Source organism: Arvicola amphibius, chromosome 8 (assembly GCF_903992535.2).
Source record: "Arvicola amphibius chromosome 8, mArvAmp1.2, whole genome shotgun sequence".
Taxonomy (NCBI): domain Eukaryota; kingdom Metazoa; phylum Chordata; class Mammalia; order Rodentia; family Cricetidae; genus Arvicola; species Arvicola amphibius.
The window spans coordinates 123,493,835-123,508,562 of record NC_052054.1 but is presented as its reverse complement, the minus strand read 5'-3'; positions in this window follow the sequence as shown (position 1 = coordinate 123,508,562).

The following is a 14,728-nucleotide window of genomic DNA, read 5'->3' as shown; positions in this document are numbered from 1 at the left end:
CTCCTTACCTGCGGAATGGCAGAAAATGACTATAGACTGTGAGCTGAATGTGGACAGACTGCTGGGAGATGTCCCAGCCTCTCACATATAAATAGTCCACATCTGGGGCCCAGGCTGGCCAAGCACATCCACACCCCCCCCCCCCCGATGCTGTGCAGCACCAGACAAGTAGGTACCAATATGATGAAAGAACATACAATGGAGAAACGAGAAATACAGTGAAGCAGAATGGTCCATGTGCTGTGGGAAGAGGCAGTGCTGAAGAAGGAAAGGTGATGGGGAACAGGCTGATGTGGTGGCCTCCATGCCACCCAGTACCAGGGGGATGTCTGGGCCCAGAATGCTGCCATGGGTCAAGTCTGGGTCCATGGCCCTTCTGCAACCTAGGTCTGTGTTGATGTCTGTGGCCCATGTTTCCACTAAAAGTCACAAGGATGCCCAGGGTCTGGGCCACTCTCTGTGGCCATGTTGGTGTCTGATTGCTAGCTGCCACTAAGGCCGTGCTGATCTGAGTAGCATGCACTGCAACCCAGAGCCACAATGTTTTCCGGGGCCAGGCTGATGCTTAGGGACATGTTGCTGGCCATGGCCATAGAACAGCCAGGGTCTGATTTGATGTCTATGGCTCTGGTTACCACCAAGGACCATGCAGATGCCCAGTGTCTGGTCAACCACTTGAGACCATGTTGATATCCAGGATCTATGCTGTCACTGTGGCCATACTGATCTAGGTGGCCTGTTCTTCCACCAGAGCCATGGTGATATTTGAACCCAAGCACTGCCAGCTACCATGCATGGGTCCATGGTCCTGCAGCAGCTGAGGTTCTTGTTAACCATAGGGGAGTTGCTATAGGGGAGGGCATGGAAACCATGGGTTTTGGGGCCTGGGAGCCATGCTAAACTGGCCCTATCCTTCACTGATAGCTACTATCTACTCCACCTACCTATCCTCACTCGAAAGAGATGGTCCTACACTTCACCACAGGTTTGGGGGAGCTGGCCAAATGGCAGGGACAAAGGAGAGCTGTCTTCGCCTCTTACCTGAGGGGGTTGTCCCAGCTGACCAGCTCAACTACCACCCACATCTACATTCTGGGTCTTGGGTTGGTCCACCTTAATGTCTACCCCCTCTATGACCTGCTGAAATGTGAGAAGGGCCTGGCCCTGTGGAACAGTAGCTGCAGGTTCTCTATGACTTAGGACAAGAGGAATTTCAGTAGGAGTCCAGTGATGATGGTGTGATAGGGGCCAGAGGTGTTGATCCATTGCAATGAACAAGTGTTAGTGGGGCTGACTGAACAGAAGAGTATATTGCATAACACGTATCAGCTTCCAATGCTATTAGGGACCAATGAAGAGATGTTAAAGAGGTGGAACAGAAGGAGGAGCAAAGTAGGCTTTTTTGTTTATTTTAGTTTTAATTTTTTGTGGAGGGATGATACAACGGTGAGCGGCAAATATAAAGGGACTGGGAGTTGAATAGGATTTGGGTGCATGTTATGAAATCTCAAAAGAATCAATAATAACATTATGAAATATAAAATAAAGATTCTAAATTTGATATGAGCACACGAGGCTCTAATATCTATTAATATTATCTATATATTTATTATATATTATATATAATATAATATATTATCTATATGTCTATTTATATTATGATTGTGTTAAACTATAATTTAGTCATAGGCTTATATTCTGACACTGGTTTTTAGATGTTTCAGCTAAGTGGAGGTTGATGGAGGGCTGATTCCCACAAGTAAATACAGTATTGTTTGCTTAGCTAACAAAGTCATAGGTAGTTTTCTGATTTTTTTCCTCTGGACTTAGAATGTGAACATTGACATATGTAATTGTGCTTCTTCCTACCTAATATAATCACAATGGCCAAGCTACCCATGCTTATATATCAGGATTTTTATTTACCTGAGCTTTTAAATTTAATTTTAATAATTTCTTAATTTTTGAAACTTAGATGTTGCTACATGATTTTCTTCTTTCCCCACATATATTTTACTGGTTCTGTTAACTAGTACAATGTCTATCAAGTTTATGACATCTGCATGTGCTGCCAGAGTTCCTTCTGCTCCTTTGGCCAATAACCTTTAAGATACCAGTCCACTTGGGCATGGTCTCTTTTGCTTTAAAAAGCAACAGTAGCTGTGTGCTCTCTCTCTTTCTTTGGACTCTGCTTCCAGCTACTAGATGCATGTACTTGCCTCAAAATGTGTCTCTATAAGTTGTCTTTATTCAATACTGTTACCTCCCACTCCCCAGGCATAGGCAGTCAATCATCTTTTCATCTAGACATTTTATTTAAATGGAGTCCTTACAATAATGAAGTCTTCTCTGAGTAGTTTCTTTCCTTTACCATATGCCCTTTCAGTTTCATGCTATGGTATATATTAGTGTTTTGTTTTGCACAGTATCCCATTTAACAGATATACTACTTTTTGGCTATTATTTATAGGAAGTTTTTTGAGATGGGATCTCACTCTGTAGCTCTGACTTTCCTGGAACTCACATTGTAAACTAGGCTGGCCTTGAACTAGGAGAGATCTGCTTGCCCTTGCTTCCTAGGATTCTTCCTGATCGCATCAAGATTGCAAGTTCCTAGACTCCATTTTGCTTAAGTCTCTTTTCAGGATTGTTTATAGAGTTGACTTACTTTCCTCCTTGCTATAAAATCAGGCATTTCCCTCAACACCTGAGTAATGTCTGCTGCATTCCAGACTGATGGCATCTGCTGTGGTGCACTTGGGTAGTTTTGGGAAAAGGAAACTCATTTCCTTGTTGATGCGCACACCACTTGCCATGCTGGGAGTAATCAGCCATCATGATCTAAGTTATTATTTCGCTGTCTACTGCCAGTGCTTTTGGCAAGTGGCCTATTCACTCTGTGTCATGCTTTATAGGGCTGCGGGCATTAATAATGCCATATAAAATTTGTCTAAGAATCTCAGAGTGAGTCTCTAAGATAGAACAGTATGTGGTAGGGAAGTCAGGTCAATTGCCTTTGGTCACAAAGCTAATTAGGTTACAAACTAATTACAAATAATGGTTGCCCCTCACCTGTACCTAGAGCTTCCTTCATGCTTTTCTTAATTAGAAATAGATAAGAAGCACAAAAAAGTAGGTCCAGGTAACAGAATTGGAAACTATCTTTTACCTAAACAGAAGGTAAAAAAGACCCAAAAGGACAAAATCTACCTCAAAACTAGAACATCTCTAATTATCTTGATATTTTGTTTATTGGGTGATTCCTGGTTTCCCAAGCTTTTTCTGTATATTTTCGTTTAAATTGCAACTGATCTACTTTTGTGAATAGTAAAAATATGAACCCCTGAACCTTGCCTAGATCTTCTGACTTCTATATGTTATACTTTCAATTGTCTTTAAAACACACCAAGCTTCCTTGGCCTCATAGAATGCTGCCCTAACTCAAATATAGTCACCCAACTCATAAAGCACTGATGTTCAGGATGCTTCTGTTAGGGTATCAAGGTCTTTTAACTAAACAGAAAATTTTATATGAAAAACATTAATTGATGAGTGTTCTTATTTTACGTTGAGTTTGGCAAACCTCCAAAATTTGTGTTGTGCAGCACCCATCCCAGTTAGCTGTGTGACATTGCTTTGCACCTTGGCTAAGACAATCATTCAGCTCTCATTTAGAACTCCTAATGTAAAAAAAAAAAAAAAAAAAAAAACAAAAAAAAAAAAAACAAAAAAAAAAACAAAAAAAAACAACAACAAAAAAAAACATTTGTGTAGAAGGATACAATACATACAAAATGAAAGCAAAGATTTAATGGGCTCAGGTTTAAAGTTGGAAATCTCTGGAAACTAATAAAATTCCTGGAGCTATATAGGAACATACACCCATAACTAACGTGTGCTCTGTGCTCCAGTGAGCTTTTACAAGGTCATTTCTCCTTCATTTAAAATTTCACTGGCCTTCACTGTATCAATTTGACCATCCCATAGTTTCCGTTTACTGTCAACAGCATGTTCATCACTTCTTTTAGTACATATCTATTCAAATTGATTGAGGCAGGCTTTGTTGAGTTGATGAAGACCACAGTAAGCAAGTGAAAGTCTGGCTTAAGTTCCCTTTTTAATGGGAAGTATTAAAAATAAATATTTCAGGAGACTCTAATCAGAGGACATGATGTATAGAAAAAATGTGTAACTGGAATGAAAGTGAAATCAGAAAACACTCAAGATGGCACAGAAAGTTTGGTTTCAAATTTAGAGGAGGAGCCGGGCGATGGTGGTGCACGTCTTTAATCCCAGCACTCGGGAGGCAGAGGCAGGCGGATTTCTGTGAGTTTGAGACCAGCCTGTCTACAAGAGCTAGTTCCAGGACAGGCTCCAAAGCCACAGAGAAACCCTGTCTCGAAAAACCAAAAAAAAAAAAAAAAAAAAAATTAGAGGAGGAAAACAGGATCTGCAAAAAGTTACTGTGAAATTGCAAGTGCTAACAAATATGTTAATGTTCTCAGGATTTTTAAATGTAAACCAACTAACACAAATGAAGCATGATTATCTGTGAATATTGATTAGGTTTGAATACAATTTATTCAGAAGTGGCTCAGTAAATTAAAACACTGTGAAAACATGAAGCAGAATTTCTGATCCCTCGGATCATGCAACAGCTCGGCAGATGTTGGGGAACCCACCTGTAACTACAGCTTATGAAAAGCAGAGGCATGGGTTGTTTAGGGTAAATGGGTTAACTGGAGTAGCTGGAACTGGTGAGCCTCGGATTTGATAGAAGACTATCTCAATATATGAAGTATAAAGTGATAAGGAAGGCATATCACATAAACCTCTAACCTCTACATGAATGTATACACAAGTGCATTTACCACCACATGCCCATATTCGTGTGATGGTTCATAATATACCACACACATACACACACACACACACACACATTCATGCATGCACACACACACATGCAAAACTGTATGATTTATAACTTTATCATTATTCTTTGTCATTGGTTTCTAGATGAAGTCATTTCATACTCAGGAGTTTTTTTAAGTTTTTTTTTAAGATTTATTTATTTATTATGTATACAACATTCTGTCTCCATGTATGCCTGTATGCCAGAAGAGGGCATCAGATGTCATTACAGATGGCTGTGAGCCACCATGTGGTTAGTGGGAAATGAACTCAGGACCTTTGGAAGAGCAGTCAGTGCTCTTAACCACTGAGCCATCTTGCCAGCCCCCATACTCAGGAGTTTTTAAGTAACTACTCAAATTATTAAAATAAATAATTGACAAAACTTGAATATGATTGTGCTCCTATAGTGCTCCAGGAACATTTGAGGCTAGGATTAGGATGTCTTTTTAAATATTAAATTTATTTTAAATAAAATACATATGTATGTGGATTTATGCACGTAAGTTTAGGTACCCAAGGAGACCAGAGGCCTAAGACCTCTTAGAGTTGGGTTTTCAGGTAGTTGTGAGCTGACATGGATGTTGGGGACCCAATTTGGTCTATATGAAAGAGTATTATGTGATATTAATCACTGAGTCATTGCTCAGGCATGGACACTTATTTTTTGATTCATACCTATTGGGTAAGGTAAATCATATAAATAAATAATAAACACAAAAGTGATAAGAGCTAAGAAGACAAAGCATGTGTAGTAAATACAGATAGCAATGTAAATAATGAAAGAAGAAATCACACTGTGGGTAGAGTTATTATCTCCTAAAATGATGTTAGAGATTACATTTCAATGAGGTAAAGTTATTGACAAACCCAATGGCTTTGAAAAATACTATTTCAGCAAATGGTAATTCTTCAGTGTTTGTCAGTATCTGTTATTTCCTGTTTCCATTACACCATAGTGCCAAGGCTCCAGGATTAAGTTATTTTGGTAACTGGGGCTTATAAGTGAATAGAGTTCTGCTAATAGAATTATAATCTCTATTTCTTGACCAGAATAAGCAAACATCTTGATGCCAAGAGTATGGCTCTGCTACCACAAGTTCAGTCTTCCATTCATTTAGACCTTAGACACTGTGCAGCACCCATTCTAATGTCCACAGTCAGAATTCTCCAGTCTTCCATAACCACCCTAAGTCTTTTCTACATTGACCCACTCTGAGATCATTTTCTTCAGCCCCCTTCACTTCCAAAGTGGGTTAGTCTGCATAAGAGACTATCGAGAAATCTAGGTAGTTACTCTTATATATTACTGTCAATAAAATGCCTCTGTATACAGCATAACTTTCCTTATTGCCATCTCTTTATAAATGAAAATACATTTCTAGTCCATTGTGGTTCACACACCTTGATTCCCAGCAATGAGGAGGCAGAGGCAGGTGGATTTCTGTGATTTCAAGGTCAGCCCACACTATACTGTGAGGCTCTGTAACAAAACAAAGCAATCATCAAAAATACATTTGCTCTCCAGTGTCAGCTTACTTCTTCATGCTGATTGGCTGGTTTGGTTTTAGTCAGGAGGTTTATTGTACCTGCCACTTTCTCTTCTTCTTTTTTTTAGTTACTTTTTTATTATTCATTTATTTATTTTTAATTAAAAATTTCCACCTCCTCCCCTTCTCCCACTTCCCTCCCGGTCCCCTTTCCCCTCCTCCTCTCTCTCCCTCTAGTCCAAAGAGCAGTCAGGATTTCCTGCCCTGTGGGAAGTCCAAGGTCCTCCCCCCTCCATCCAGGTCTAGGAAGGTGAGCATCCAAACAGACTAGGCTCCCACAAAGCCAGTACATGCAGTAGGATCAAAACCCAGTGCCATTGTTCTTGGCTTCTTAGTCAGTCCTCCTTGTCTCCCACGTGTTCCATCAGTCCCAGTCCAGCTGGCCTTGGTGAGCTCCCATTCGATCAGCCCCACCATCCCAGTGGGTGGGCGCTCCCCTTGCAGTCCTGACTTCCTTGCTCATGTTCTCCCTCCTTCTACTCCTCATTTGGACCTTGGGAGCTCAGTCCAGTGCTCCAATGTGGGTCTCTGTCTCTAGCTTCATCCATTGACAGATCAAAGTTCTATGGCGATATGCAAGATATTCATCAGTATGGCTATAGGATAGGGCCATTTCAGGCTCCCTCTCTTCAGCTGCCCAAGGATCTAGCTGGGAACATCTCCATGGACTCCTGGGAACACCTCTAGAGTCACTTTCTCTTCTTTATTGGCTTTTTCTATTTACATTTAAACAAGCCTCATACTTTATATGTTATAAATCTTTCCCTTTTGCTTTGTATTTTTCTGTCTAGTCCCTTATTCTTCATTATTTTAAGTTAATTTAGTAAAAATAAATTGGTTTATGCAATCACACCAGACTCCTGAGATGCATTAATAAGAAAATACACAATAAATTAACTACATCATATTCCCTAAAAAAAGAAGGCTTTCTAAAGTAGTAACATTCTAAAGTGATGAAGTCATAGGTACATGTTTTCAGAAAGATGGCTAATATGTGCAAATCATGTTGTCTAGAAAATTCCCCTTACTTTTGAGAAGTCCCCCAACCTAAATCACAAATGCTATTTGGAAAAGGCAAATGTGAAAAACATACATTTAATTTCTAAGTTATACATTTGTATTATAATGTACTATAGCCACCTTCAAATTATTCTTCCCTTATAATTGTCAAAAGTATATGTGTTTTGAACAATATTTCAAAAGAAATTTTGCCATTTAGGTTTTTTCTTTTATTTTTTCCTGAACAATTATGTTGTGTTGATGAGATTAAAAGTTTCCCTTATTTTGTTTCTACTCGTACTACATTTGATTTATTACAGTTTTTTCTCATCCCTCATTGCTCACATTTGTGAAAGAAATAATAAAACATCTCCAACAGGCTTCAAGCTAATTCTTTTGGAAAAAATGTCTTGATTTTTTAAAAATAAGATATGAAGTCGCCTACATAGAGAGAGAAAAGACATCAACAAGAAGAAATTTGGAGGTTACAAGAGATTTCTTGTCTCCATGGTGACAACTACACTTTCATTACTTCCTTAAAGAAGTTTATTTTCATTTACAAAGTTGAAAATATTTCTAGCATAATATGTTAAATTACTAAAAACAACCGCATTTTAGTCCCCTGCAAGCAATCAAACCAATGCTAAGCTATCTTTTTAAGTTTCCAGTGTTTTGTTTCTATTTTTGAAGACCAAATAGCTTTAAATTATATTTTAATTTTTTATAAAATTGCCTCCTTTCCAGTCATATTTGATGCATTGAAAATGTGGACACCTTGATTCGGTCTTCTTTCTAGGCCATGATGTTTTCAATTAAAAAGACAATTTCCCCACAGTTAAAAGGCAAAAGTTGTGGAACTTCTATTTTTTTCCAAATTAAAATATGCAAATACTTCAACCAAAATGACTGTCACATGCGTTTTTAGCATCTATTCATTATAGTGACCCTTAACGAATATTTTAACCACATAATACTTGTTGAATAAATTGAGTCTATTTACAATTTCATAAAAACACCTCCAAATTTACATGGTATAAAACCATGTGACCTTAATGTCAGCTGATACAAAACTTATCTAGTTAAATACTTCAAAGTATTGTGTGAAAATATTCCAAAGTCGAGCTCTATTGGTCTAATGCCATTCCTTCTTTATCACTGAGCTCTTGTGACTCCCTACTTCATTTCAATGAATTCACTTTAGTGCTCTCCTCTTTGCAAGGGTTAAAGCAGACAACTGTGGTGAGCACTGACCAGCAGAGGACTGGCAATGAGTAGATCCACCACCAGCAGGGACAGACTGGCTAACCATTGGCTTAACAAAGAAAGCATCCTTGGCTAGGAGCACTTCACTTGATGAAAGGTATCGTGTTTTGTGCAGAAAAACATTGGTACAAAATGAGTATTCCTAACTATTTTCTTCCACATTTAATACCACATTAACAAGGAAATTCATGTAAACCTGAGTTATTGGCTAAGCATTTTAGTTTTAAATTTCTGAGTGATTATTTGAGATGGTTACAGGTACAGGAAAACTCTGTCTATTCTCTCTCTCTCTCTCTCTCTCTCTCTCTATATATATATATATATATACATATATATAATGCATATATGCACATGCATATATATTATGAATAATAAATAGGTTTTGCTTGTTGCTATGGACTAAATTTTGTATTCCCTTAAATTTCACATCTTGAAAGCTAACCCAGAGTATGATGTTATTTGGAGGTGGAATCTTTGGTGGGAAATTGAAGAGGATGGTGAAGCGCTTGTGAATAGGCCTGTGTATGGCACAAAACTATAATCCCAACACCAGGATCCTGAGCTGAGGTAGGAGGATGACAAATTCAAGACTATATTGGACTACATATTGGAACCTTGTCATGACAAAGAGTGGAGAGGGAGAGAGACAGAGAGAGAGAGAGAGAGAGAGAGAGAGAGAGAGAGAGAGAGAGAGAGAGAGAGAGAGAGAGAGAGAGAGAGAGAGAGAGAGAGAGAGAGAGAGAGAGAGAGAGAGAAAGAAACGACAACTCTTTGAAGACCAAGAAACCCATTGTCAGTCCATGTCATATCTACCCATGCATTGATTTCAGATTTTCCAACCTCTATAACTAGTAGAAAGAAATTTCTTCTCACACACTGACTTAACAAATATAAAAATAAAAAAATAGAAACCTTCCTGACCTTTATGTGTTTATCCACCAGATGGGTGAGGTGTCCTTAAACCAAATTCTGACAAGTTAGTGTTTGTGACTAATACTTCTTACTCTGAAAAGATGAATTTATGACTCTGCTTTGAAGCCACTTCCCATGGCTCACAGAGGCAATCCTCATTACAACATTATTTCTGAACTTTTCATTTTCTCCCACAGGCTCTTCACATTTTTTCCATCCATTTAATTTCCCCCAGACAGCTCACTTCAGTAAATTGAAGGAATTGTATAAAAAACATTTCTCTAGTCAGAATAACTCACTTTGGTGCTCTCTGAAATTTTCTGGGAAGCTAGGCAAATAAGAAAACAATATTGAGTTTTCTTTAGAATGAGATTGAGGATACAGGTTGGCTTTTCCATACTAGCTAGCCAGTATATTCGTGTGTCCATGGTGGGGCTGTCAAATGCACTTACCAGAGGGAATAGGAATCACAGATGCTGGACAAACTGACCTTTAAAATGTTCTATTTCTTATGAGGCAAAATGACTCACTCATACAATTTAAGTACTTGGGAGGTAGAGGCAGGATGATAGGGAATTAAACACCAACCTATGTTACATGAACACAATAAAATAACTTAAAAATCAAATGTTCTTTATTCATTAATTTCCTAACCATGGTCAGAATAATAACCCAGTCAAACAATTCAATGTCTGTTGCAAGATGTACAAAGTATTCTGAATTGTGAAAATAACTAGAGAATAGTTATGTTTTCAAAGGTGTATCTTTTTTCCTATTTGTATTCTCTGCCCTCAAATTTGTCTCTTCTATCTTTGAGCTTGTGGTCATTATTTAGTACATCTTTTGCTTATCTTACTCTCTTATTGCTTCAGGATAGTCTCTATCTAACTTTTATGCAATGAAAGATACCTTTGAGTGTCTCCAGCTCTGCTTCTGAAACAGGTCCGCACAAACTTGGTGTGAATTCATCATTTCCCCACTGTCCCGAGAGTCACATAGATCTCATTCTTGAGCTCTGCACCCCTCCAATTCTTTACCTTCTCATCAGGTCATTTCATGTCTGACATCTATAATAGATTCTCCTTACATTTATCTTTCTTGCTCAGACTTGTCCTTGGAGTCCTGAACTAGCTTGAGGCATGGTCCCACCAAAGCATCATGTATACAATTGAACTCAGTGCTTTCTCTTCCAATCAACAAAGGGCTTGGTTTTTCTTTATTTCAATAAAGAGGGCACCACCTATTCATTTATAATAATGATTCAGGGTCTTCCTTGATCTCTCATGAATTCCAGTTGAGAGAGACACTAATAGAGAGAAGACACTTAGAAACGTGTGTGTGTGTGTGTGTGTGTGTGTGTGTGTGTTTCTATATGTAGTGGGCTTCTGTTATGACATCTCATATATAGCCTTCCTGCACACAGAAATAACAGTTTCCAAATAGAAATACCACCATTTTGTTTTCCCATAGCAACTCCTTCAATGACTTCCCATTGCTACAACAGGAAGCTTGGAATCTCTGTGTGATCTTGAACATTCTGTGTGGTCTGAGTTTTATGTCCTGGTCTCTTTAGGAGTGCTTATGACTGCTTAGGGCTTCTCATTAACCCAGAGCTACATGTTGTTCATCAGCACCCTGTTGGTCTGACCCTTTGTGCACACCGCTCTCTCACTGGTGCCCCTTTCTCACCTTCGTTACCTCTTCACGCAGATAGTTGCAGTGTATCTCTACTTTAGGTCAACTTATCAGTTCCTGGAGAGATTTTACCCAGATGCCTCGGCGGTTCTCCTCCCATCACAAAAGTCCACAGAACCAAATACTCCTTTAATCACTCTTGTTAATTATTATCTGTCTGTCTTTCCAAATAATGAGCTCCAGAGGAGTAGGAAATACATCTGGCATTATATTAGTTGCTATAAGAAATATTAGTAAAGGTATCTTCAAATCATGAGTAATATAATTTTGTGTGTTTGTGTCTGTGTCTGCCTGTCTTTCTGTGACTGTGTGGTAGGCGGGGAAGAAGCTGTTAACAGAAGAAATAGAATAAGAACCCATCTAATCTTTGAAATGATGTTTGAAGGTTTGCAGAGTTCTTATCCCCACATTAACCTAACAATTTTCCATATATAGATATATACAAAAAATATTTTTTTTCATTTATTCCATTTTTTTCCTTAGAGAAACTGGATCTTCAGTCAATGACAGGTGGGCAGTTTAAATTCAACTGGTGTGGGAAGTTCTGCTGTCTATGTGTTTGTTTTATTGGTTAATGAATGAAGAAAACTTGCTTGGCCTATAGCATGGGAGGAATAAGGCAGAATCAGAGAGAAACCATGCAGCTGCTGGCGACAGACATGCTGGAACTTTGCTGGTAGGCCATGACCTAGTGGTGATACACAGATTAATAGAAATGGGTTAAATAATATGTAAGAGTTAACCAGTAAGAAGCTAGAGCTAATGGGCCAGGCAGTGATTGTTGCAGCCAGCACAGCCTGGATAGCCGAGACTGGCAGGGTGTGCCGGGATTGAGACACAGAGGCTTCTTTTCAGGTGGAAGAACAGCAACCTTTATTTTCCCTAGCAACCTTTTATACCTCTACTCCTTTTGTGGAGACCCACCAGCCAGAAAGAACACAAACATCCTTGTCAATTACAGACCACAAGGAAGTTCCACTGTCAGTTAGGGGAAATGAGGGCAGCTGGATCACAACAAATGATTTAATTAAAACAGTTTCTGTGTGATTATTTTGGGTCTAAACTAGTTGGGCTGCCAGGAACTGACAAGTGGCTCTCTCCTCCAGCATTCAACTATTATGCTTTGAAAGTGAGGTGTCCATGACAGGATCATATATAAGAGCTTGATTGCCATCTCAGTAGACAGATTTTGGAATATAGCAAAAAGAAGTGGGCAAAGCCTAGTTGGAGGAAGTAGGTCGCTGGTGTCATGTCCTCGAAAGAAGTATCTTTTCCCTTTTTGACTCTGTTTTCTGGCTACTGTAATATGAGCAGCTTTGCTCTTGCACTCTAGTTTCCATGATCTTCTCTCACCCAACACCCACAGCAACTGAGCAAACCCACCATGGGGCTAAAATTCTCTAAACTTTGAACCCAATGAACCCAAATGAATTGCTCTTCGTTTGAAGAGTTTTTTTAAAATCATTTGTCAGGAGAATGAAAGTCTTACTGGGATATCATTATTGCCTGACCCTGTATCCCTGTTCATATTCACAGGCCTTGCTGAATGTGACTTGAGCCAGAAAACAGTTCTGTTTTGTTTTGTTTTTTGCCAACTACAATTAGTTAACGCTGGCCCTTTGCTCCGATAGAGCACGATTTCAGTTGAGTAGCATGCATTTATTTCTCATTGATAAGATTCATTGTTTCTACTTCCCCATTCCTGAAACAATTGACAAGGTTTACCCCTCTCTGCATTCTCGAACAGTCCTTAGAATAATCGTTTAGTGAATAAGGCAAAAAATTAAATTGTTATAGGGTAATGTTTATTAAATTGAGATTAACTACAAAAGAATAACAGTAATTAAAGAAATTTGTATTCCTGGGCTCAATAACAAGAAAATTTCTACTCAATTGTAATGAGAAATGACCCCAGTGTTTGTTTTGCAGTTTCTGGGACTTGTCTAAGCATAGTGTGTTCAGGGACTTTTTGTAATTTAAGACTAATCCAGTCCTGAGAGTTGGAGTCCAGACCATGAGGGTACTGGGTCAAAATGTTCCTTGGTCACTAGACTAAAGACTAGAAAATAGGCAGAGAGGCAGTAAAACCATTCCTTCTGTATTTTGGATTTTTCTTTCTTTCTATTTAATGTGAAAATTCTAATATAAATTAAGGGTTCTTACTTTAATACAGAGATAGTGTGAAAAATAATATGAAGATTCCATTAATATAATCTGTCTCTAAAGTGGAGCTATACTAAAACAATAACTGTATTTTTGTTCTTATTTTAAAATTCAGATGCTAAGTTGCACCAATTAACATTTATTTGGGGTGCTGATGGAGGGGGTATTGTGACAAATATCTATATATATCTATCTATATATCTATATCTATATCTATATATATCTATATATATATCTATATATATATCTATATATATCTATATCTATATCTATATCTATATCTATATCTATATCTATATCTATATATATATCTTGGCTGTCTTAAAACTCATTATGTAAACAAGACTGGACTTGAACTCACAGAGATCCTCCTGCCTCTATCTCCTGAGTGCTGGCAATAAAGGCCTGACCCAAATCAACACTTAAGGTTCTGACACTGAGTAATAATTCTGCCCCATCTGATTCAGTTGCGGCAGTCACTGTCCCTTTTACCAGAGTTCATTATTTTTATTAAGATCTGTTCATTTGCAATGTTCATGTTTTGCTATTATATAAAAATGTGAAATTATCCTAAGGCTCACAATACAACATGAATAATGTATTACTTTTCTATTGCTGTTGTAAAGATCTCTAGAAAGTAGTTTTTAATAAGCACATATTTGTTATCTTAAAATTCTGGAGGCATGGAGCACAGAAACAAGACTTATTGCATATTAAAATGAAGATGTTGGTGGGATTGTTCCTGTGGGGGGCTACAGGGAGAACATTTCTTGACCCTTCATTTTCTACAGGCTACCTGCCTTCCTTGGCTTATAGCCTCTTCCAGAATGGCATCGCCCTGACTCCTTATTCTGTTACCTTTTCTCTAATTTTAGGTTCCCTTTCCATCCACTCCTAAAAACCATCGAGAGCCAGGTGTGGTGATGCATACCTTTAGTCCCAGCATCCAGGAGGTGGAGGTACATGGAACCCTGTGAGTTCTAGACCATCCTGTCTGCATAACAAGTTCCAGGACAGGCAAGGCTACATAGAGATCTTTGTGAGTCAGGTGTGGTAGAACCACGAGGATTAGGTATAAAAGTTATCCTTAGCTATATTGTGAGTTTGAAGCCAACCTGAGCTATAAGACTCTGTGAGAAAAAAACGAAAAAACAAGGAGTAACATAGGAATGTTTGTGATTACACTGAAATTCTGTGAAAAACTTGCTAGATGGGCACCATCTGAAAATCTTGAA